At 40.5% G+C, this 26,679-nt stretch overlaps 1 protein-coding gene across 2 annotated transcripts in view; it reads left to right on the forward strand.

The window, feature by feature from the left end:
• LOC145269335 (uncharacterized) overlaps positions 1-26,679 on the forward strand; it is a 66,380-nt gene that overhangs the window by 18,845 nt on the left and 20,856 nt on the right. Inside the window, exon 1 of one of the 2 annotated variants that reach the window (XM_080125035.1) lies at positions 13,268-13,489. The exons of the other annotated variant lie outside the window; for it this stretch is intronic. The gene's annotated coding sequence lies outside the window, so the exon portion shown is untranslated. Of the gene's footprint in view, positions 1-13,267; positions 13,490-26,679 lie in introns of those variants that run through there. 2 annotated transcript variants of the gene reach the window in all.

Genomic DNA, 26,679 nt, shown 5'->3' on the forward strand with positions numbered 1-26,679 from the left:
AAGCACATATAGCGTGATTTAGGATCTTCTCTGAAGATGTCCCTACCATATGGAAAGCCATCTTTAATGAAGGCACATATTCCATGCCCATGCTGATCTTGGGGGTCAGATTTGGATGTTAAGTTAAAGTATCTTTTAATCACAAACTCTTCTAGGGAAATAGTCGGTTCAATGCCAGTTTCGCTTAGGAATATGTCTAGTTTAGTCTCGTCTAATTGGATTTAAACCTTTGGAAGTTTGGGATGTAAATCCCTGATGTTGGAGAAGGAGATATGGTAATGGGGGGGGGTCTATATTGGAAGTTATAGATCTGGGTTTACTTGTGTATTTTTTTCTGGAAACTTTTCATGATGGAGTTTTGGGATTTGTGGAATAGGTCGGCTTGGAGCAGGACAGAGAGGGAAAGGAACAGAGAAAAATGAAAATGAAGAAATATATATAGATTTTTTGTAAAACATGATAAAGTAAAGCCGTAACAATTACGCACTAATATGACATCAAGATGCCCTATCAGAAGCTACTTCATGGCCCAGAATCCATTCACCAAATGACAATACAGCAGTCCCAGTACTTTGCACCTGCTGATAAGACAATCTCCTAAGTGGTTAATCCAAGGTTCGGGTCCCTGACTATCAGGCAAATAACGTTAGCTCAGTTAAAGTACCCTTATTATTGACATGGCTACAAGGATAGACATAGAAACAGAAAATTTCCGACATCTCTGGCGACCGTTCACACAAAATATTGCCAACCTAGTATGGTCTAAAATGTAATTAAATTAATTGCGTGGTTAAAAGAATAAAGTAACTTACACAAACATGTGTGCTTCTCTCCTGTCGGATGGCAGAATGAGGGGGTGGGGGAGAGAAAGAAAAAAATCTTCCTTTGTAGAAGGCTCGGTTATATACATATGGCATTGATTTGTATAAGAAGGCAAAAAAGGTTATGAAAAGGACGAGTTGAAAGCACAATAGCAGTTCTAGTTTCGACAGTAGAAAGAGAGAGAACGGACGGTGGAAAGTTTTAGTTGAATTTAATCGTGGGGAAGCAGGAGTTCGAACTTTTTCTTCATTTAATTTTTCTTTTCTCTTTCATTTCATATGGATACATTTTACTAATCATTGGTTTTCTTTCTGGATATATTTATTTGGTAGAGAAAAAACAGCAGTGTGGAGACGTCTTAATTTACTGAATACATATTTAATTTAACATATTTAATTACACCTAGTATACAGCTTTTTTTCTCCCTTCGTCAGAAAAATCACTCATTAAGAATGAGGACTGAAGGACAAATTAGAAGACGCGAAGTAACGAGAGCTACTGATAACGCATCCACAATTCATTGTCTACTCTCCATTAAAAAAATGATGATAATATTAAGTATTGTACTTAATATTAGTCCAATTGACGTGTTTAAGGGAAAGTATAATAGATTCCCTTCTCACTGAAAATAAATAGAATTGTCGAATCTATTTATGCTATTTTTAAAATCAATTTGCTAGATATAATGAGTACATTCATGGACGAGAAAATCTGTTCAATGAAGCAATCAAATAATAAAATATAAATTAAAAATTGAAATAAACATAATTGATATTACATTTGCATCTAATAAAAAGAAAATACATATCGCAAATAAACAATTTATCTGCTAAAAGCTTTTGTCTTCAATGCAAACTATTAAAATAGTCTTAGTTTGGATACAGTTCAGCGTTAAAATTTTTTTTTAAATTAGCCATTGAAAACGCTACTCTTGTTCAACAGTTGGTCTGGTGATGATTTAAAGAATACGAGATTCAAGAAAGGGGGTTAAAGAGAATAGAATTTTCCAATCTATTTATGCTATATTTAAAATCAACATTTGGATTTAAGAGAATACATATTGCAAATAAACATCTACTAAAAGCGTCCATCTTCAATGCAAACCTTTGCTTATGGTATACCCCAGTAGGTTTATTTTGTCCAGTCCAAACGAGCATTTGCCATCATTTAGAGTAATCTCGTATTTGTCGATGGCGGACATAAACCATCTGAGATTTTCCTCGTGTTCCTTTTTATTTGGCCAAATACTGTGACGTTGTCAATGTACGCAAATGGGCCTTCCATTATTACTTGATCGACTATCCTTTGGAAGCTGGCCATCTCATTCATAACGTTTAAAGGAATCTTGCAAAATTTATATAGTCGACCGTTCACCTCAAAAGCTATGGACAGCTTGTCTCTAGGTCCAATGACAATCTGATGGTACACGCTTTTCAAATCCAGAGTGTTAAACATACAATATTTGGTTATTTCGCCTCTCATTTCATCTATCCTGGGTAGTGGGAAGGCGGCGTCCAAAAAAGTAAATCTATTTATGGTTTGAGAGTAATCTATAACCATTCTCTTTTTATGGTTTTCAGAAGTAGTTATAATTTTTATCTCAGAGTCAATAATTTTTTTTATTATTATAAGAAAAACGTCTGCTTCTCACTGTTATGGGTTTGCAGTTTTCAGTTAGTTTTTTTTTTTAAGTTACGGGTACTGGATTTTTGCTATCGGTAATCCACAAAATTTCAATGTGGACATCGAACTGTTAAAAGGAATTTCAATCTGTGAGTGTTGCTGCAAAAAAATCGTGTCCCGGTATTATTTTGCAACAAAGGTTTTTCATTACAGATAATTTAGTGGTTTTATAGGAGACACCATTAAATATTAAGTGCACCAAACAATAACAAGTTACTTGTGAAGTTTGCCATTGTTACCCTGCTAGGGGAGGGAACAAAATATAATTTGTTGGTTTTTTAATAAACTTTCTTTGATAAAATTTTCTGAGCTCTCTGATATCGAGCAGAGCATTCGTAGATCTCCAGTTAATTTTCATTTTACAATAGTTTTTGAAAGACAGTTAGGGGAGGTGGCTAAAGTTGCAGATGTAAAGGGTTTAAGAAGATTTGCATACCTTTGAAAAATGATCAACTTTTCCACATTTATGACAACGAGTATCGCTGACCAGGCATGAAACTCGTAGATGTTTAGATAAGCCACAAAAATAGCAGGTGTTTCTTTTGAAAGCAACAGTGACCGTTTGTTCTTAAAACTTTGTCGGACTATCGTCATGACGGTGCACTGTGCAGTAGGAACAGGTGGGTTTAGCGCGGCACCCACAGTGTCTGGCTGTTAATAAGAACTAGACTGTTGTATAGCACATTTGAAGGTATAGGCTTGCTCATAAGCTGTTCTAAGTGTAAATGTCTTATTCTCAAGAAGATATTGTCTTACCTGAGCATTATGCAAGCCATTAATAAAGGCTCTCCAAAATGTGTTTCTCTCGGACCTTCAATGCCGTCATTGAGCAGAACTTGCAATCTTTGCCCTGTGTCCAAAGGCTTTTAAGGAAATAGTTCAATGTTTCGCCTAATTCTTGCCAGTGAGTTGCAAGTAGGCGTCTAGAAAATATCTCATTTTTGGGCTTTATGAATGTAGCGTTCAGTACATCGTTTGCTTCTTCATAGGTAACGCAATCTGAGATAATTTTGTTGACTTTTTTTTTTTTTTACACGGTGGTCGCCACTTATCAAGGCCCGGAAGCCACTCAGGGATAAGGGTTATTGCAAGTACAGTACGTTAGTGTGGAGATTTGATGAAGTGTGTTTACTTAAGGGGGCGGCTCATTAGGAATTTGTTAACGTTGGACTTGAAGACATCCAAGTTGTAGTCAGGTGGGAAGCAGGCAGATGGAACAGAGTTCCACAGGCGTGCAGTTCTAAGAAAGAAGCTTTGTTCATGGAATCCACGTTTTGATTTAGGCACAGATAAAGAGTGTGAGAAATTTTTCACTGGATTCAGGTAGACGAGTGTTTTTCGTGAAAGATTGGCGAGGGGGGACCAGAGATTGGAGTTTAGACGAGCACCTGCCATGGAAATAACGATAAAAAAAGGATAGGCTCGCAAGGTCTCTTCTGTGGGGGAGAGGTTGCAGGTTAGAGAAAAAGGCATCCCCCACTAAGTCAGGAAGTCTATTTTGTACTCTGTCAAGGCAAGATAGGCTGTTTTTAGCAGCACCTGCCCAGATATGGCAGCAGTATTCCATCCTTGGGCGTACTTAACTTTTATATAGATAGAGAATTGCATCAGTAGTGAAATATCTTTTGGAGCGGTAGAAGGATCCCACCATCTTTCCAGTGACCTTAGCAAAAGACTTGATGTACGTGTTCCATTTCAGATCAGGAGTAAAGGTCAAACCCAGAAGCTTGTCAAAACACGGGGCATCTCCCAGACGAGAGCCATCCATCCCAATTGATGCCAGATGGGGATCAGAGCGTTGATGATGTAAGGATAGGAGTTTGGTTTTAGATGAATTAAAGGTAACCAGCCACGTCTTCCCCCACTGAACCATGCGCTCGAGATCAGAGGAGAGAGAATCAGAGAGAACTTTGTCATTTACAGCCTTTGATGTGTTGCTGTAGATGGTCGTGTCATCAGCATAGACATCAACTAATGATTTAAATATGTGTTTAGGGAGGTCATTGATGTAGATCAGGAAGAGAGTTGGGCCCAGGATTGAACCTTGAGGGACTCCAGCATTAATACTGCAGGCCTCTGACTTTTGTCCATCGATCACTACTCTTATGAGCCTATCGGAGAGAAATGATTTAATGATTGAGAAAACATTTCCAGTTATGCTGGAAATCTTTTGAAGTAGACCCTTACGCCATACCTTGTCGAAGGCCTTTGATATGTCAAGAGCAATTGCCCTAGAAAGGAAGCCTTTGTCAAGAGATTCACTAATCCTGTGAGATATAACCGTTAGCACATCTGTGGTAGATCTTGCAGAACGGAAACCATATTGTGTGTCACTAAGAAGGTTGTTTCTGTTGAGGTGGTTGAATATTTCTCTATTTAATATGGATTCCAGCAACTTACTCATAACACGCAGGAGACTTATTGGTCTGTAGTGAGAGGGAGATGACTTATCACCTGAATTCTTAAATACAGGGCAAACTGATGAAGTTTTCCAGGGAGTCAGAAAGCACTTCTCCTTAAGGCAGCGCTTAAACAGTTTTGTAAGCATGTTTATGTGTGAGACAGGTAGTTGGTTAGGAGTGCACACTTATTGATGGGACGTCCCGGTGTGTAGAATGTAGAAACGACGAAATTTATAAATGTCTCCCACCAATATTTCCAACACTTGTCGGCTGAATCGTTTTCTGGATCTGTGGTAAATCGCTCCGGTTGCATAAATTATTCCATTCTTAATTGAATAAATTGTAATGAAAACAGGACAAAAAGATCAGATGGTAATCTTTTATTCAATTAAAAATCTTTCTACTCGTCTACTTGACAAGCGGAAATGTACAGCTTTTATAGCTTGGATTATCAAGGAGGAGATAATCCATATTCAAAACAATATATATATATATGTATATATATATATACATACATATATATATATATATATATATATATATATACATACATATATATATATATATATATATATATATATATATATATATATATATATGAAAGTTAAATGTATTACATTCTGATGATGGGAATTCAGTGAAATTGCAGTAAACCCTAGAGGCAAGCAACACACACACACACACTCTCTCTCTCTCTCTCTCTCTCTCTCTCTCTCTCTCATTTTAAGTAAAATGAGTTCAAGCTAAAAAAAGAACACAAAATACTGTTAAAACCCCGCCGAATATATGTCAGCTTATGTTACAGAAGCTATCAGAGATCTTATCAGAGACGCCCCATGGGGAAATATTTTTTCTCTTCCTGCTGAACAGTGTGCAAATGAGACAACTGAATGGTTCAAAACTGCAATCGAAGCGCATGTTCCCATGCGGAAATTCTATAGCAAGCCCCACTCTCCCCAATGGTTTACTTCGACTTGCGCAACTGCCATTGCTCAAAGGCAGCATGCATTCCGCAGGTTTAACCGACATAAGTCCAGTTCAAACAGACAAAAGTACATAGAAGCTAGAAGTAACGTTAAGAAAGAAATAGCGACAGCTAAGAGGGAATTTACGGAAACCACTAAAAAACGCATCGAAGCACAAAAATTAGGAACTTGTGACTTCTGGAAAATCTACAACAGTGTAGTAAATAATGGGCAATCAACAATTCCCCCACTAACCAACAATCACGAGGTTCTTTGCTCAGCAACCGAGAAGGCTAACATGCTTGCCAGTCGGTTTGCCTCCAACTCTACACTGGACCCTCTAAACCACCCCTACCTGACTTTCCTATGCGGACAGACGCCAAGCTAGACGATCTGGAAATCACCCCTGCTCAGGTGCATGCTATCATAAAAAACCTTGACACTTCCAAAGCATGTGGACCCGACCTCATCCCAGCTGTGCTATTAAAAAAGTGCTCAGCCGAAGTAGCTCCAGTTCTCTTCAAACTCTACAACAAATGCCTTAATGAATCTTGCTTTCCGAGCTGTTGGAAAACTGCTTCTGTGGTACCAGTATTCAAGAATTCTGGCGAAAGAACTGACCCATTAAATTATCGCCCTATTAGCCTCCTCCCACTTTTTGCCAAAATATTTGAGACCTTAATTAACCATGCTCTAGTCCAGCACCTTACAGATGCTAAACTTCTGACCGACCATCAATATGGATTTAGACAAGCCCGTTCCACGGCAGACATCCTCACTGTAATCTCTGAACGCATATACCATTCACTGGACAAAGCGGGAGAGGGCAGAGCGGTAGCTCTAGATATATCTAAGGCTTTTGACAGGGTATGGCATGAGGGTCTCCTCAGGAAGATTAGATCTTACAGTATCACTGGGAGAATACTTAACATAATTAAATCCTTCTTAGATAAGAGAAAAATCCAGGTTGTCCTCGACGGTCGTACGTCTAAACAATATAATATAAATGCCGGAGTGCCCCAGGGATCTATCCTTGGTCCTCTGCTGTTCCTGATATTCATAAATGACCTCCCCGACAAAATTGCCTCTGAGATGGGTATATATGCTGATGACACCACACTCTATAGCAGGCACGACAGGAAAACAAATGAACATATATCTAAAGTAATGGCAGAAACACTAGAGGATGACCTCAAATCAGTAGTGGAATGGGGACAAAAATGGATGGTAACGTTCAATGCCACCAAGACAAAACTGGTTTCATTCAATAATTACAAGAAACCTTCTCTACCACCTATAGCAATGGCCAACAACTCTTTAGCTGAGAGTACGTCTTTCAAGCTCCTTGGCCTAATGTTCACAGGAAACATGAGCTGGAACAATTACATCGAGGGCATTGCCAGGGCCGCTGCGAGGAAGGTGGGCTCTCTCTACCGTGCTAGAAAACTTCTAACACCCGAAAGTATCCTGTACCTCTATAAGGCCACTATTCGCCCATGTATGGAGTATTGCTGTCATATTTGGGCCGGTGAATCGGCTACTCGTCTCTCACTCCTTGACAGGGTTCAAAAGAGAGTCGCAAATCTGATAGGCCCTAAACTGGCATCTAAACTTCAGCCTCTGTCCCATCGTCGAAACGTTGCATCCCTCTGCCTGTTCTACAAGTATTATAATGGTGAATGCTCTGAAGAACTGCAAGCACTTGTGCCCCCATGACGTGAACACCCTCGACAGACCCGACAAGCTGCAAAATCCCACCCCCACACTGTAGAGATCCCTAGATGTAAAAGATCTTTCTACTCCAGTAGTTTCTTCCCCAGAACTGCTAGACTTTGGAATTCCATTCCAGGTCACTGCTTCCCCAACTGTACTGACATGCATAAGTTCAAGTGCAACGTGAACCAACATCTCGCTGCCCTAATCCCTACATAGTGCCCCAGTAGATGTTTCCCCTGATAGTAGCCCCCTACACCAAAGTGGCAATTTGCCTTGTTTGGGGTGAAAATGTAATAAAAAAAAAACAACATATATTGAGCAAATTCCTAACAGTATTTTTTTCTTTTTTAGTTTAACTCATTTCCCCAAACTTACTGTGTTTGCCAGAGAGTGCCCTTGCATTTGCAATTTTCAAATACATCGGTAAACACTGTATGTTTTTCGAGCTGAATAAACATGTTATTTTAAATAAAAACACTAAAAAATATCCAGTTAGGTATAAATAACTTATCTTGCCTTTGATAACATTTATTTGTTATATATATTTTTTTTGATAACTTTTTCGAATCTATGTGTATAGTAACACAAACCCGGCACTTTTCATTTTTGTCTACTTCCAGAGTGTCCTAATACTATAATTCAATACATTGAGTGTTATTTCTTCCACCCGTCACACCAATAATTTCCTGGGTAAGGTTAACACTGTTGTCCAAACTTCCAACTTCCAAACTTCTGTATACGTAACGCAGTAACGCACCTTCTCTCAACTCCCAACGAACTTCTGCTAATTCAACTTATTTCTTCGCAATCAAACTTCAAAATGAACGTCCCTCTAAAAAATCAACCCTCTTTTATCTCCAACCAGGAGCATCTCACTTGCATATCGGGTGGTCACATTGCAGGCATATAAAGAGCTAAGGCAGCCATTTTTGTTTCTTTTTTCTTCATTCATTTCATTCCACGACCGACCCGTTGAATTATGCACACATGCTAATTAGGTATGTCGCACGTTTCCCTACACTTCCCCCTGATCTCCTGATCACACACAGGGCAGGGGGGGGGGCAGTCGTCTTTGTTGGGTACTTCTTCGAAGAATCGAGGGAAGCACTTCCTCATTGCCATCTTCCTCATTACCACCGTTTTTGCCATCATTCTGTTCCATTATCCCCTCTTGTGGTTCTCTATGCGGTGTTTCACAATCAGGGCAAGGGGGCAGTATCCGTCTTTGTCGGGTACTCCTTCGAATAATCGGAGGCATCACTTCCTCGGTTCCATCTTCCTCAGTATGTTCCATCATTCTCTCTCGTGGTGCTATAGGCAGTGTTTCACAATAACGGTGGGTGGGCAGTATTCGTCTTTCTTGGGTACTTTGATGATGAACTGGTGGTATTACTTCCTCATGTCCATCGTCCTCATCACTATTGCCACTAGTATGTTCCATCATTCCCTCATCTGGTTCTGTAGGTAATGTTTCTATGCTCACCTCTAGGGGCAGTAGGCGATCAGGATCATCCCTGACCTGTATGTGATCTTCCTCATTATCCTCAGAATGAGGAGAGGTATAACAGAGGTGGATATCTTTTACATGACGTGGTACACCATTAATCAACATGGTCTGAGGACTTATGATTTTATCTACTTTTCCTCTACAAAATTTTACAGTGCACCCAGCATTTGGGGATTTTACCCAAACATGGTCTCCTACTTGATATGGTGTATTGACAACGCTAACCACTGATGGTGTGACATCAATTCCTTTTATACGATGTTCATAGCGGTAAATCCCATTAGCTGGTGCAGTTTTTGGTGTTGCATCGTCTTTTGGTGTCACATTATACCAGTACACAGCTTCTGGAATAGAACACTGTGTCCTGGCCGCAATTCTTTTAATGGTGCGGTGACTCCACTCTGCTATACTGTTACCTTCTGGAAAATATGCACATCGGTAATGCATTCTAATCCCCCATTCCTGCGTTAATTTCTGAAATTCTTGACATCGAAATGTAGTGGCGTTATCAGTCAGAATTTCCAGCGGGGCACCACGTTAAAAAAAGACAGCTCTCAACTGTTGTATAATGCTAGATGCATCCTGTCGTGTCAACAGGCGCCATATTGTGAAACCCGTTGGGCCACAATTTGTCAAGGTCAAAAAATGCCTTCATAATGCGTTGCATCAAAAAATGCCCTCATAATGCGTTGCATCAAAAAGTGCTCTCATAATGCGTTACATCCATTCCTACTCAATACCACTTGTCCTCCAGCTCAAGCTTCCCGTTATGCCATTGGGACGGTGCCGGATCAATTCGCTGACACTCTTCATACGAGTGTATAGCTGCCTTGATTGATGCTCTTGTAGTTGAAGGACACCCTCTTCGGACAAAATATGTTGTCCTCCGAATTCTGGGATGTCCACTCTGCTGATGTATTGTACGGATCTGGTCAGGTGTTAATTGATCTGTTACAGCCGTGCATGTCTGTTGTGGAGGATCAGATCCCTGCCTCATTACATCAATCCACCTCTTTGGTACTCTAGTCAAACTATAAGCCAAATTCTGCATTGACGAAACTAAGGAAATGTCCACCTGCAATCTGTTCGTCAACTAGACGCTTTATTATTGCCAGTCTCCTTCGTAATAACATCTCACTTGCAGCTCTAGTCTTAACTCGAGCCTTTCCAGTCAAGGTGTTAGTCAACCAGTGGTAAAAACACAACGAGTCAGTGTGGAGATACACAACCTTAGCCTGCCATTGCAATGCAAGATTAAGCCCTTTTAACGTGGTATCAAGTTCTGCCAAATTTATATGCTGGGCATCATTTTTCGGACGAAGCCAGCACGCATCTTCCACAACTGCACCCAACTATTCCAACACGACACTTGTAGCCAGTGAACTTGCGTCAATCCATGCATTCAGTTCGTTTCCAGATACTTGCCTCTCACCCTGGGCAGGATCGTTTCTATGTACTCTGGACAACATTTCAGCCATCATTTGCTGGAGAGTTCATCATCCACCATGTCATCCTATCCTTTGGTTACTGCAGTTAATCGTCTTTTTAACACTCCTGTTGCCGATCGAAGCCATCCACAGACAGGTAGATGTCCTACTAATTTACCGCAAATAGAAAACACAATGCGTCTTGTCAATACACTGGGTAACTGTGGAATTGTGCTCCCTTGCTTCCATCGCAAAGTATTGCCCTTCTCATAGACCTCTAGGCCTAAAACGGGCACCACGTCCTTTAGGCACTTAGGGTCTTTGCTTATTAACCCAAACAATTCCAGTTTTGCTCGAACCACATCTGCAGACATTATATCCTCATTAACGTAGATGTCATCACTGTAAGCTGAAGCAGCTTTTGCTGTGGTCTCATCCTGCATCAACACAGTTTTAATAATAATTGTCATTATTAAGGGTGCTACGTTTAGGCCAAAACCTAAACGTTTCAAACAATATCGTTTTCCCTTGATTATCACTGTCTGAAATGGCCATAATGACTCGTGGACACGTATCTGCAAGTAGGCTCTCTTCAAATCCAGCAGTGCTACATTACTCCCTTTCTGACGCCACTCTCTTAGTTTAACAGCGCACACATCTGCGTTTCCAGTGAAAGCATCAACATGTTGATTCAATTCTCGGTAATCCATTACAGGCCGAATTTTGTCTTCAGTAGGTTGTTCAACAGCCATGAGCATAATTAATCCTTTGGGTGGTCCCAGACGTTCCTGTGGGTACGGTATTAACCATCCATTATCAATCCACATCTAAAGTTCTTCTTCATATGTGGCCCTATTCTTTGTGGAAACTGCATACTCTGGAATGGTGTGGCACAGCCGATCTGGTGCCTTGCTCATAGTCCATTTCCACCTGTCAGTCCACGCCTTTTCGTTGTCGTCAAACATGGCACAGAAGTCCTTTTCTTCAATAGACATGACTGCACAGACTTCTTTTCCTTCTCCAAGCATTAAACCCCCAGTCGCTGTGATTATGACGCCTCCTAGTGCTTGTATTGCATCAATTCCAATCAACATGTCATAGCCAAGGGTTTTTTTTTGCATCACCAGAACATCCACTTTGGCTGTGTCACCCTTCTCAGTACAGATCGTGACTGCCCCTTCACCACAACATGCTCGCGATAAACCATTGATCGTCATAATACCGACTGGTTGCTCCTGCCACATCTTACAGTAATGTGCACTAACTATAGACCGGGAACACCCCGTGTCCATGAGTGCTGAACACTGCACATCGTCAATTTTAACGCTAATGACCGGTAATCCTGTGTTTATTGGTTGGCAAGGGGCAAGGGTGGCGATAGTGCCTTGCCCCCAACGTCATTTCCCGAACAGTTGCGAGATATGTGCCCATACTTATTGCAGCGATAGCATTGTACTGTTCTCTGTGCTCGTGGATATACACACCTCCTATCACTCCGGCAATCCTTTACAAAATGATTGGCCTCCCCACATTTATAGCACACTGGGCCTACACGCTTATTACTACCTGGGAGAGAATCTACTTTGCTTCCATGCGGTTCGACTGCTGCATGTTGAATACTAGTTGCTACTGCAATTGGCTCCTGTTCCTTACAGATGTTTCGAGCTTGGGCTAATAACTCGTCTGTTGTCAATTCATCAATTCGTGACGATGCCCGCAACAGTTTGCTGACCTCCTTCGGTAAGCCTACTAAAAAGGCACATCTTAATATCTTATCATTAACCCCACCAAATGGTACCAACAACTTTCGTAGGTCAGCTAGGTACACATCAACTGTTTCCTTGGGGTGAAGTCGCCAGCTCGTGAACTGTTGCCATGCAACAAACGGATCTGTACCAAACGCTGTATACAGGCTCTGGTTCATCCCCAAATTGCTGGTAGACTGCATAGGCCCCTCCGGTTAACTTCAAAGGAATGACTGTGGCTGGTTCTTTAATTCTGCACAGTGTACAGATCTTCTCAGCCTTTTCCACCCATTCGACGACAGACGGTCCAGTGGTAGATCCATCAAACTCAGGTATCAAGCGAAAGTCGAATCTGTCCATTTTCTGCCTTTCGAGTCACCGCACACCGAGAGCCGAAATAGCTTATAATTCAATACATTGAGTGTTATTTCTTCCACCCGTCACACCAATAATTTCCTGGGTAAGGTTAACACTGTTGTCCAAACTTCCAACTTCCAAACTTCTGTATACGTAACGCAGTAACGCACCTTCTCTCAACTCCCAACGAACTTCTGCTAATTCAACTTATTTCTTCGCAATCAAACTTCAAAATGAACGTCCCTCTAAAAAATCAACCCTCTTTTATCGCCAACCAGGAGCATCTCATTTGCATATCGGGTGGTCACATTGCAGGCATATAAAGTGATAAGGCAGCCATTTTTGTTTCTTTTTTCTTCATTCATTTCATTCCACGACCGACCCATTGAATTATGCACACGTACTTATTAGTTGAGTCGCACGTTTCCCTACAGTCGGGGAGCTGGTTTTCCCTATATTAAAAACGACCTGGTGTCACATTTTGTTCGCGTCGCGTGGGAAGCACATAAACAGCAACAGGGAATGTAGTGAAATCCGCACAAAACGAGTGAATAATTGAACAACTTATAACCGAGATTGATATCGAATTATTCTCGCCAAACCCATAAATAAAACGAAAAATATGGAAATTAATTAAATTCAAATAATTTTGCCTTATTAATTCTCAAAAAGATCCTTACTCTTGTCTGTGATTTTCTATTCATCATTTTTTTACTTTTGTAATTTTCTGCGAAGCTGTTTTTTTTTACATCGCCATTTTATAATCTGACTATAGACCATTTTTACTCATCTAAACACGACATTCGCAATTCCATCAGGTGTGTTCTTATTTGAATCGAGACAAACGAAAAAAAAGTAATTAAAAGTAAGTATAAATGTTGTTTATTCTTTTATAAATAGTTTTTGGTGCTAATGCACTTACTGATCCGCGCTATTTTTTAAATCGTATTTCCAAGTTTAATTAAAGTTTTATATGTTGTTTTATTCAGTTGTAAAGTTAAAGGACAGAATAGGTACGAAACACCCCCCCCCCTCCCCATGTTAAGAATGGCTTTTTAAATAATAACGTTATTATTTCAGCACGGATCACTCTCTGCATGAGTAGGTGTATCAGAATTTTTGTAGGAATTTTTGACACCTCTAACACGAAACTGCGAATAAAATATAAAAAAAAACTCGTAATTTCTCTTTTAAAAGTGGGTTGTTTATTTTCTTTATGGATTATACTTCCAAAATAAACTATTAAAGTTGTTTTAAAAGTAATAGAAATATTTTATTATTATTTTTTTAAACAGTAATGAATTTTACGAACTCAACATTTTTCAATTTTTAAACTTTAAAAATCTATCAAAATTTTTCTATTGATTCTATTTTTACGATATTTTCAGGGTCAATGTGAAATTTTATGCTCTTTCCAATAAACCGAATATAATATTTTAGACAAACGTTTTTTTTTTAATTCACGCCCCCCCCTTTTCAAGTTGTGGAAAAAAAACTATTTAGAGGGTAAAGTAGATTACCCGGTGATAGCGTAAGCTCCGAGAGGTTGCAAAGGATGCCCTATGCGACCCCCCCCTACTGGGGCGAGTAACAAGTTTTGTAGTACGGCGAGCAGCGAGTAACTAATTTGTGCCAACCGTTCACCAGTAAGTCGTTAACAGGACTGGTGCTAGTCAGAGACACAATTCTTTTATAACAGAAGAATAGTGCCTCCCCCTACTCCTCCAAGTCTATAAGAGACTCGTTCTCTCAACCACTCAGATTAGAATTCCGCCCTCGAGGCCGGCGCCACCAAGTAAGCAATCTCCTTTTTTTATTTTTATTTTTATTTTTATTTTCTCACACACTCCCGACAAAAACGAGAAAAAAAAACAAAAGGTAGAAGAGAGAAAAGAAAAAGAAAAAGTTACATAAAAATGACAGACCACCAAAATACTTAATCAAAAAACAACTGTTAGTACAATATAGCAGTAGTCGATCAGTCCAGATATCAATCAAGCAGGCAGCAGGCTAGGTCTACCCCGTCGTTTTTTAAGGGGCGCACATTCTGGGCAATACCACTTTTGCCTGTTGGGAGGTTCTGAGTCGATACCGACACATCGGAAATGGTACCAATCGTCGCACGAGTCACACCCGATCATATTCTGATTCTGCTGCGGAGAGCTGCACAGGGGACACAACCAGACCTGCTCTTCAACACTAGGGGGTGAATCCAACGTCTCCCCTCCCTCCGCAACAGGAGGTCCTTCAGGAGTCCTAGAAAGCTCTAAGGGGTACAGATGTTTCAGGGAATGTACTTCCTCCAAGCCCTCCCCTTTTTGTACACGTGCTGCTCTAACGACACCATCATGGCCTGGAATCAGTTCAGTAATAGTTCCTAAGACCCAAAACGGTCTGGGTTTCAAAGGACTCTTAATCAGCACAACATCATCCTTCTGGAGGCGGGTTCTTGTACTGAGTCGGGATCGACCAGGAATCTTCCTTCCCAGCTCTAGCAGGTACTCCTCATACCATAGTTTGTGGAAATCTGTCAGACATTGGTCCCTAAGTTCCAAGGTTTGAATTAGCCTCTCCCTGCTGGGAGGCAACAAGGTTGTTCTATCCTCTCTATCCAGTCGTATCAATAGCCCGGGGCTCTGATTGGGCTTAAGGAACATATTAGGGGTAATTGGAGTAGCATTTTTGTCGGCTGACACCTGGTAAGTAAGAGGCCGGTTATTAACAGACCTCTGAATATCCGATAACACTGTCAGAAGGGTAAAGTAATCCAATCTACCCCTGCCAAGAATCTTAAATAGGCAATTCTTCATGGTCTTGATACATCGCTCCCATGTTCCTCCATACCAAGGAGAGAACAAGGGAATGGTTTTAAGTTTTAACTTACAAGGACCGTATTTTCTTTGATAGTCCGTAAAAAGAGAGAGACGATCGAAAATCTTTCCACTTCCTATAAACGTTTTCGCGTTGTCACTATAAAGGGTTTCGGGAACGCCATATCGGTTAGTAAATCGAACCAGTGCCTGGAAGAAAGAGGGTACGCTCATGTTGGGAACTACTTCAATGTGTATTGCTCTGATATTCAAACAAGTGAACAGGAGCAAGTACATTTTCGTATCTCGTTTCCCGTCACTCACCCAAAGATGGCCAGTAAAATCAATCCCAGTGTGTTGATAGGGGACTCTGAAATCGGTACGGTGCGACGGCAGGGCAGCAGCAGCATTCGGCGTCACTGGCGTTGAATTATAACGTTTACATCTGGCACAAACAGCCAGTACCTTATTCACAGCTTGTCGACCCTGCGGGACCCAATAACCGCTTCGCCTCAACTCCGCTAGAGTTGACCCAGTTCCAAGGTGGCAACACCTTTCATGACAATCTAAAATGATGAGTCTGGTAACAGGATGATGTTTCCCTATCAGAATGGGGGTTTTAACTTCATAACCAAAGTGGGAAGATTGGTTGATTCTTCCCCGAGATCGAATCAAACCGTCAGGGTCCAGAAAAAGATCCAGAGCACGAACCCTAACTGGCATGGGTTTACCACTCGGCTCCTTTAGGTACTCCACTTCCACGGGAAATTCTTGCCGTTGCACTGTCTTCATAAGGTAGATCGCTGCCTTAGAGTTGTAGTCCCATTGTCGATTAAATCGGATGGCTAGGAACTTAAACACCAAGGCAGTAACAGTCAGTAAACCAGAGAATGAGGAAAACCTCTGAAAAGGTATGGCCGAAGTGTACTCTTGATCATGGATCAAAGAACAATTTGCTGAACTGCGGGTCATTCGCTGGCATATCTCACTCAAACAGGGCATATCCTGTCCTGGCCATTGAGATATTCCTTCGCATAGCCAGGAAGGGCCTGAACACCAAAATTCCATTTTGGATTGGAACTTTCTCAATGTTAATCCTCTTGTTAACAAATCCGCCGGGTTGAGTGTACTATCAACATATCTGAAGAGAGTCTTCAAGCCATAGCGAGACTCCAACTCCACTTTCATCTGCAGAATGTCTTTAAGTCTATTTTTTGCAAAAACATTTTTGCTAGCCATGTTTTGAGATAAAATCCAGGACAAGACCACCTGTTCATCCGTGGCTATACAATTCTCGGGAACAAATCCTTCACAATTGTCCAGGATTGTGGGGAGACACTTGAAGGCGAGGAAAACGGCCATTAGTTCCAACACAGGCAAAGTCTTGTCCTTCATAGGTGCCACCTTAGCTTTAATAAGGATGACCGACCATTTTGTACGATATACACGGCAAACCCATATGCTTCCTTGGACGCGTCGCAAAACAGGTACATATCTCCAGGCAGCCCTGCCATAAGCGCCTTGCGCAAAAAACGGAAATCACTCAACCCTGAAAGGTCCCTGGCTAGCTCTCTCCAATCGCTCAAGATCGCTGGCTGGAGTGGATCATCCCAACCTGCACCATTCTTCCACATGGACCTGATTAGCACTCTACTGCGGATAGTAACCGGGAGACATAGGGACAACGGATCGAAGACCTTAGCTGACTCTGAAAGAACACCTCTCTTAGTTGTCACGTCAGGATTGCACTTTACCGGAGCGACATACAACTCCTCCGAATGTGGGGAGTATCGGTAGCCCAGTACTCTCTCCCACTCCTCTTCATGGATACTTAGAGTACCATCCTCCTTCATCCTATTGCAGAGCGCATGACTGTTTGAGTTGCATGACTGGATAATAAAGCCCCCTTCCAGCAAACGCTCTCTAACAAGGGAATACAATGTAGTAAGCTCACTCGCGTCTGCCACGGATGCCACAAGGTTATCCACATAAAACCGGTCCTCCATCATTCTGCGGCAAGCATCTTGAGGGTATTTTGCCGCATGCAATTTTAAGATGCACCCCAACACAAATGGGCTGGAAGTAAACCCGAATATCAAGGTGGTATAGCGGAAGCAGCGCAAACAATTTCCTTGTTTAAGAAAAAAGCAAAACCGGTTCCTATCCGCCTCCAGCTTAAGCCGAATCATTAGGAAGGCTCGGCGAATGTCTGCTAGTAGCACATAATTGTTGGCTCTAAAGGCCAGCAACAACTTTAAGATGTCCCCTGTTAAGTTAACGCCAGAATATGCTGCTTCGTTCAGCGATAATCCATCTCCTGTCTTCAAACTACAGTTGAACACTGGTCTTATCCTGGTAGTTGCCGTAGGGTCCGACTTGAAAACTGGTCTATGTGGTATCCACACATATTTGTCGAACTCCTGAGGGGAGACAAAAATCTCTTCAATTATACCGTCCTCCTGTTGCTGACGAAACACCTCCAAATATTCATCATATATTTTTCTTTTAGTCAAGTTTGCTGCTACCCGGTCTAAAACATGCAAGGAAGTTGCATGATTAGAGGGGACTCTGGCTAATCTATCGTGATGCCAGGGGAGCTCCACATAATAGCTTCCATCCCGAAGCTCTACCGTTTCCTTAAATCGCTTCATCTGAACTTTATCGTAATCAGAAAAGTCCTCCTGACTGGGAAGCCCCAGAGATTCCAACGTAAACATTTGTTCTAGTCCTCTTTGTACCATACTGTCAGGAAAGCACTCCGCCATGGGATCCAGGTATGTTGATTGTGTTTCAAGGACAAAACATAAATGTGATGAATCGACCTGGGGGGTATGTTCCATTACCGAATTAAACGAGAGGTGAGTAACCTCAGAGAGGGGTTTATCTTCCAAGAAAAAAGAGTCCACTGCTCCAAACGGGACCAATCCAGGCGGGGTTGCAAAGGCCCATCCATTCAAACACGGGATCAGCTTTAATGAGTCCAGGTGTTCAATCAGGTCTAACCCAATTATTCCCTTGATCGGTATTAAATCCTTTCCGGTCTCAAACTGGCCGGCCAAAGCATATTTTGCATCCTGAAAGACACGCAATAGAGATTCCAGGTTGGCCACTCGAACCGACAAGTCCATACCATCGGCTACCAAGACAGGAGATGTCACAGTCCTTCCAGAACCCAAGTCAACTCCCAGGACTACCTCTGTGAACCCACGCTGACACTCACCTAGAAAGGTAGACAATCTCAGCTGACAATTGACACCAAGGGTTTCGATTGGGCACAAAGTTCTCAGTACATCTGCCGCCAAATATGTCCGCCCGCTACCCGTGTCCAGTAGGCAGTTCACTGACACTGTCTTTGGTCCACAAGAGAATGTAACTGAGAGAATGGGTGGCAACGTGCGGGAATACCCGGTTGAAGTTGCATTGTTCACATCCACATGAAAAGAAGGAGTAATAGCGTTCCCCCTACCAAACTTTTGAGACGTATTCTGTCTTACTGTTGATGTAAATGCAGTGGAGACACCGCCCTTAATCTGCAATCTCTTTATTGCTTCTCCAGTTAGCCTCAATATGGAGGACAAAGGTGGCACCCGTCTATTTGTTAGCGCTATTATCTCGCCTTTCAGTTCGAGAGGAAATTTCCTAAACAGAATCTTAGCCATCAGTCTGGCTCCGCCAAAATCGTCCACAGAAAAGTCACACGAAAAGGAATTCCCCAGCTCTTCCAACAGCGATGCCGTCCTGGTAACGAAGTCCCCCAGCTCAAAAAGGGCTCCACCTTTCTTTGGTACATAGTCCAGAATATCCTGGAATATTTGGTCAATGATTTCATCCAGGTCCAGATACTCCCTCTTCAGTATAGCCATGGCTTGCTGGTAATTGGTGTCAGTGCAACTCAGGTGATTTACCAGCCTCAAGGCTCTGTCTGAGAGTGAACACTTCAAGAAGTTCAACCTCTCGGCATCATTGGCCATGCCGATCACGCAGTTCTCAAACCTAGTCAAGAAGTTTCTGAAACTCATGCGGTCGGACTCCATTTCCTGTCCGCTAAATGTAGGCCCTGTGATCTGTATACGTGGGGGTTTAACAATGAAGGAAGAACCTCTCCCGGTAGTTGCAGAAGCCCTTGAGAACTCAAAGGCAGATTCCGAGTAAGAGCTGGGCTCTGGCTGTCGGTATGCTTGATCCAAATCGCCCAAGTCTTCATAATAATCCTTTAGTTGAGGCAGCCAAGCACCCTCAATCTCGGCAGGTGTACTCTCATCAAAGGAGCCTAACTCCAGCTGTGTGATACAAGTCTCTAACTCGACAATGAATTGTCGAATCTCCGTCCTTAAGAATGAGTACGCCGATGGCCTAACTCCATCACGACACATCTTCAGTCGTCCCTGAATCTTCTGAGTCAATGACTCCCTTCTGCGTAGGAGCTGCTCTTTCGTGACGTTCATGACAGTAGTTAACCGACGAAAGAGTAAGCAGCAAATCCTTTGCAAGATGTGGAAAAAAAACTATTTAGAGGGTAAAGTAGATTACCCGGTGATAGCGTAAGCTCCGAGGGGTTGCAAAGGATGCCCTATGCGACCCCCCCTACTGGGTCGAGTAATAAGTTTTGTAGTACGGCGAGCAGCGAGTAACTAATTTGTGCCAACCGTTCACCAGTAAGTCGTTAACAGGACTGGTGCTAGTCAGAGACACAATTCTTTTATAACAGAAGAATAGTGCCTCCCCCTACTCCTCCAAGTCTATAAGAGACTCGTTCTCTCAACCACTCAGATTAGAATTCCGCCCTCGAGGCCGGCGCCACCAAGTAAGCAATCTCCTTTTTTTATTTTTATTTTTATTTTTATTTTCTCACAAAGTGTCTGTTAAAAAGTAAATTATTAATTTACTCACTAAAGTTTTATACATCACAAATTGAAGAGAAAAGGTCAATAAATAATATATTCAAATTTAAAACAATAAAAGTAGTGTTTTTTAGAAATTTACCTGTAAAGTTCGAAGTTTAAAACTTTTTTTTAACCACGTTGTTTGTTTTTTCTTCTTTTTTTTTAATGAAACCTTGCTTCTTGCTCCTTTAATTGAAAAAAAATTAGGGCTTGAATTACATTTTTCGAGTAGTTATAAGCTTGGAAAGACAGTGGGTCGAATAATGCACGCCTCCCATTTTGAAATGTCTATTAAAAAGTAAATAATTAATTTACTCACAAAAGTGTTATATATCACAAATTGAAGATAAAAGATCAATAAATAATATATTCAAATTTAAAACAAAAATTAGTGTTTTTTTTAGAAATTTACCTGTAAAGTCCGAAGTTTAAAATCTTTAAAAAAAAAACAACACATTGTTTTTTTTGTTTTTTTTAATGAAACCTTGGTCCTTGCTCCTTTAATTGAAAAAAAAAATAGGGCTTGAATTACATTTTTCGAGTAGTTATAAGCTTAGAAAGATGGGGTGGAATTATTCAATATTTTTCACGAAATTTCTGACACACCTACTGCATGAGTACCTTTTTTTTTAATGTAATTTCCAGAAAATATCCCAATTTTATTCTCTCATTGAGATCGAACGTAGTTTGTCAATAATTTGGATTAGATAATGTGGGGAAAAACTGAGGGTAAAGGAGATTACCAAGTGATTGCGTAAGCTTTGAGGAGTTGCAAAGTATGCCCTATGTGACCTCTCCCCCTACTAGGATCGAGTAACAAAGTAAGGTAACACAGAGAGCAACGAGTAACAAAGGTTGTGCCACCCGTTCACCAGTACTTCATAAACACAACTGACCACTAGTCAGAGATACGTTCGTTTTATAAGAGATTTGTGCCTCCCACTACTCCTCTAAGTCTATATAAGGCTCGTCCTCTTAAACACTCAAATAGGAATTCCGCCCTTGAGGCCGGTACCACCACGTAAACAACTCTCTTTTTTAATTTTTTATTTTCTCACACACTCCCAAAAACGGAAAAAAAAAGAAAGTAGCAGAGAGAGAAAAATAGGCTACATCAAAACAACATCAAAACAACAAAACAACAAAGCAACAAAACATCAAAAAAACAAAACAACAAAACATCAAAACAACAAAACATCAAAAAAACAAAACATCAAAACAACAAAGCATCAAAACAACAAAACAACAAAGCATCAAAACAACAAAGCAACAAAGCATCAAAACAACAAAGCATCAAAACAACAAAGCATCAAAACAACAAAACAACAAAGCATAAAAACAACAAAGCATCAAAACAACAAAACATCAAAACAACAAAGCATCAAAACAACAAAGCATCAAAACAACAAAACATCAAAACATCAAAACAACAAAGCATCAAAACATCAAAACATCAAAACAAAAAAACATCATAACAACAAAACATCAAAACAACAAAACATCAAAACAACAAAACATCAAAACATCAAAACAACAAAGCATCAAAACAACAAAGCATCAAAACAACAAAGCATCAAAACAACAAAACAACAAAGCATCAAAACAACAAAACATCAAAACAACAAAGCATCAAAACAACAAAACATCAAAACAGCAAAACAACAAAACATCAAAACAACAAAGCATCAAAACAACAAAGCAACAAAACAACAAAGCAACAAAACAACAAAACAACAAAGCATCAAAACAACAAAACAACAAAGCATCAAAACAACAAAACAACAAAGCAACAAAACAACAAAACAACAAAGCATCAAAACAACAAAACAACAAAGCATCAAAACAACAAAACATCAAAACATCAAAACAACAAAGCATAAAAACAACAAAACAACAAAGCATAAAAACAACAAAGCATCAAAACAACAAAACAACAAAGCATCAAAACAACAAAACAACAAAACATCAAAACAACAAAACATCAAATCAACAAAGCATCAAAACAACAAAACATCAAAACATCAAAACAACAAAGCATCAAAACAACAAAACATCAAAACAACAAAGCATCAAAACAACAAAACAACAAAGCATCAAAACAACAAAACATCAAAACAACAAAACATCAAAACAACAAAACATCAAAACAACAAAACATCAAAACATCAAAACAACAAAGCATCAAAACAACAAAGCATCAAAACAACAAAGCATCAAAACAACAAAACAACAAAACATCAAAACAACAAAACATCAAAACAACAAAACATCAAAACAACAAAACATCAAAACATCAAAACAACAAAGCATCAAAACAACAAAGCATCAAAACAACAAAGCATCAAAACAACAAAACAACAAAGCATCAAAACAACAAAACATCAAAACAACAAAGCATCAAAACAACAAAACATCAAAACATCAAAACAACAAAGCATCAAAACAACAAAACAACAAAACAACAAAGCATCAAAACAACAAAGCAACAAAGCATAAAAACAACAAAGCAACAAAACAACAAAACAACAAAGCATAAAAACAACAAAGCATCAAAACAACAAAACAACAAAGCATAAAAACAACAAAGCAACAAAACAACAAAACAGCAAAGCATCAAAACAACAAAACAACAAAGCAACAAAACAACAAAACAACAAAGCATCAAAACAACAAAACAACAAAGCATCAAAACAACAAAACATCAAAACATCAAAACAACAAAGCATCAAAACAACAAAGCATCAAATCATCAAAACAACAAAATATCAAAACAACAAAATATCAAAACAACAAAACATCAAAACAACAAAACAACAAAACATCAAAACAACAAAGCATCAAAACAACAAAACATCAAAACATCAAAACAACAAAGCATCAAAACAACAAAGCAACAAAACATCAAAACAGCAAAACAACAAAACAACAAAACATCAAAACAACAAAGCATCAAAACAACAAGCATCAAAACAACAAAACAACAAAACAACAAAGCAACAAAATATTTGATTAAAAAACTATTTGTACAATGTCATGTTAGCTGTAGTCCACCAGTCCTGATATCAACTAAACGGGCAGCAGACTGGGTCTACCCTGTGGTTTTTTCTGGGCAAAACCACTTTTGTCTGCTGGGAAGTTCTGAGTCAATGCCAACACATCAGAAATGGTACCAATTGTTGCACGAGTCACAGCCGATCATATTCTGATTTTGATGCGGAGAGTTGCATAGGTGACACAACCAGATCTGCTCCTCAACAATAGGGGGTGAACCCAACGTCTCCCCTCTCTCTCTGCCACATCAGGAGTCCGAGAAAGCTCCAAGGGGTGCAGATGTTTCAGGAAATGTACTTCCTCCAAGCCCTCCTCTTTTTGAACACGTGCTGCTCTAATGACACCATCATCGCTTGGAATCAATTTGGTAACGGTTCCTAAGATCCAAAATGGTCTGGGTTTCAAGGGGATCTTAATCAGAACTATATCATCCTTCTGGGGGCGGTTTCTTGTACAGAGTTGGGATCGTCCAGGAATTTTTCATCCCAGCTCTAGAAGGTTTTCCTCATACCAGAGTTTGTGGAACTCCGTCAAACATTGGTCCCTAAGTTCCAAGATTTAATTAGCTTCTCCCTGGTGAGTGGCACAAAGGTAGTTATATCCTCTCTATTCAGTCGTATCAATAGTCCGGGGCTCAGATTGGGCTAAAGGAACATATTGAGGGTAATTGGAGTAGCATTTTTGTCAGCTGACACTTGGTAAGTAAGAGGCCGGTTATTAACAAACCTTTGAATATCAGATAACACTGTCAGAAGGGTAATCTAATTTACCCCTTCCAAGAATCTTTAACAGGCAGTTCTTCATGGTCTTGATATATTGCTCCTATGTTCCTTCATACCAAGGAGAGAACAGGGGGATAGTTTTCAGTTTTAAGTTACAAGGACTGTATTTTCTTTGATAGTCCTTAAAAAGGGAGAGATGGTTGAAAACCTTTCCACTTTCTATGAACGTTTTTGCATTGTCGCTATAGAGGGTTTTGGAAACACCATATCGGTTAGTAAATTGAACCAGGGCCTGAAAGAAAGAGGGCACGCTCATGTCAGGAACTACTTCAATGTGTATTGCTCTGATATTCAGGCATGTGAATAGGAGCAAGTACATTTTTGTATCTTGTTTTTCGTTGCTTTCCCAAAGATGGCCAGTGAAATCCCAATGTGTTGATAGGGGACTCTGAAATTGGTACGGTGTGATGGCAGCAACATTCGGTGTTACGGTGTTGAATTATAACACATCTACCGCAAACAGCCAGTACCTTATTCACAGCTGGTCTTCACTGCAGGACCCAATAACCACTTTGCCTCAACTCCGCTAGGGCTGACCCAGTTGCAAGGTGGCAACACCTTTCATGATAATCCAAAATGATGAGTCTGATCACAGGGTGATGCTTAACTATCAGATTAGGGTTTTTAACTTCATAACTAAAGTGAGATGATTGGTTGATTCTTCCCCCAGATCAAATCAAACCGTCAGGGTCTAAGAAAAGATCCAAAGCATAAACCCTAACTAGCATGAGTCTTCCGCTTGGCTCCTTTAGGTACTCCATTTCTGAAGGAAATTCTTGCCGTTGCACCGTCTTCATTAGGTTGATTGCTGCCTTAGAGTTGTAGTTTCATTGTCAATTAAATCGGATGGCGAGGAACTTAAACACCAAAACAGTCAGTGAACTACAGAATGAGGAAAACCTCTGAAAAGTTATGATGGAAGTGTACTCCTGATCGTGGATTACAGAGCAATTAGCTGGAGTGTGATTCATCTGCTGACATATCTCACTCCAGCAAGACATATCCTGTCTTGGCCATTGAGAGATTCCTTCACATAGCCAGGAAGGGTCTGAACACCAAAACTCCAATTTAGATTGGAATCTTCTCAATGTTAATCCTCTCATTAACAAATCCGCCGGGTTGAGTGTACTGTCAACATACTTGAAGAGAGTCTTCAAGCCATGATGAAACTCCAACTCCAGGTTCATCTATAGAATGTCTTTAAGTCTATTTTTTGTAAAACATTATTGCTATCCATGGTTTGAGATAAAATCCAGGATAAGACCACCTGTGCATACGTGGCTATACACAAATTCACAGGGACAATCCTGGACAATTGTCAAGGATTTGGGGGAGACACTTAAAGGCTAGGAAAACGGTCATTAGTTCCAGAACAGGCAAAGTCTTGTCCTTCACAGGTGCCACGTTAGCTTTTGCAAACAACAAGGAAGACCAAGCATTCTCCACAATAAACATGGCAAACCCATATGCTTCTTTGGACACATTGCAAAAAAGGTACATATCTCCAGATAGCTCTGCCATAAGCACCTTTCGTAAAAAATGGAAGTCACTCAATCCTGAAAGGTCCTTAGCAAGCTCTCTCCAATCGCTCAGAATTGCAGGCTGCAGTGGATCGTCCAAACTCGAATCATTCTCCCACATTGACCTGATTAGCACTCAGCTGTGAATAGTAACCGGGAGACATAGAGAAAATGGATTGAAGACCTTAGCAGACTCAGAAAGAACACCTCTCTTTGTTGATATGTCAGGATTACACTTTCTGGGAGCCACATACAACTCCTCCAAATGTTGGGAGTATTGGTACCCTAGTACTTCATGGACACTCAGAGTACCATCCTACTTTATGTGGAGTGCTTGATCGAGTTGCATGACTGGATGACAAAGCCCCCTACCAGCAATCGTTCTCTAAGAATACAATGTGGCAGGCTCACCTGGGTCTGCCATAGATGCCACAAGGTTATCCAAATAAAAAGCAGTCTTCCATTATTCTGCAGCAATTCAATTTCAAGATGCATCCCAACACAAATGGGCTAGAGGTAAATCCAATTATTAAGGTGGTATACCGGAAGCAGCGCAAACAATCTCCTTGCCTAAGATAAAAGCAAAACCGGTTCCTATCCGGCTCCAGCTTAAGCTGAATCATCAGGAACGCTCGGCAGATGTCTGCTAGCAGCACATAATTGTTGGCTCTAAATACCAACAACAGCTTTAAGATGTCTCTGGTTAAATTAACACCAGAATACACTGCTTTGTTCAGTGACAACCCACCTCCTATCATTAAACTACAGTTGAAAACTGGTCTGATCTTGGTTGTTGCAGTAGGATCTGACTTAAAAATTGATCTATGTGATATCCACACATATTTGTTGAACTCCTGAGAGGAGACAAAAATCTCTTCTATTATACCATCCTCCTGTTTCTGATGGAACATCTCCAAATATTCATCATATATTTTTCTTTTAGTCAAGTTTGCCACCACCTAGTCTAAGACACGCAAGGAAATTGCATGATTAGATGGGACTCTGGCTA

This window comes from Euprymna scolopes, chromosome 45 (genome assembly GCF_053919585.1).
Source record: "Euprymna scolopes isolate OS-2025 chromosome 45, ASM5391958v1, whole genome shotgun sequence".
Taxonomy (NCBI): Eukaryota; Metazoa; Mollusca; class Cephalopoda; order Sepiida; family Sepiolidae; genus Euprymna; species Euprymna scolopes.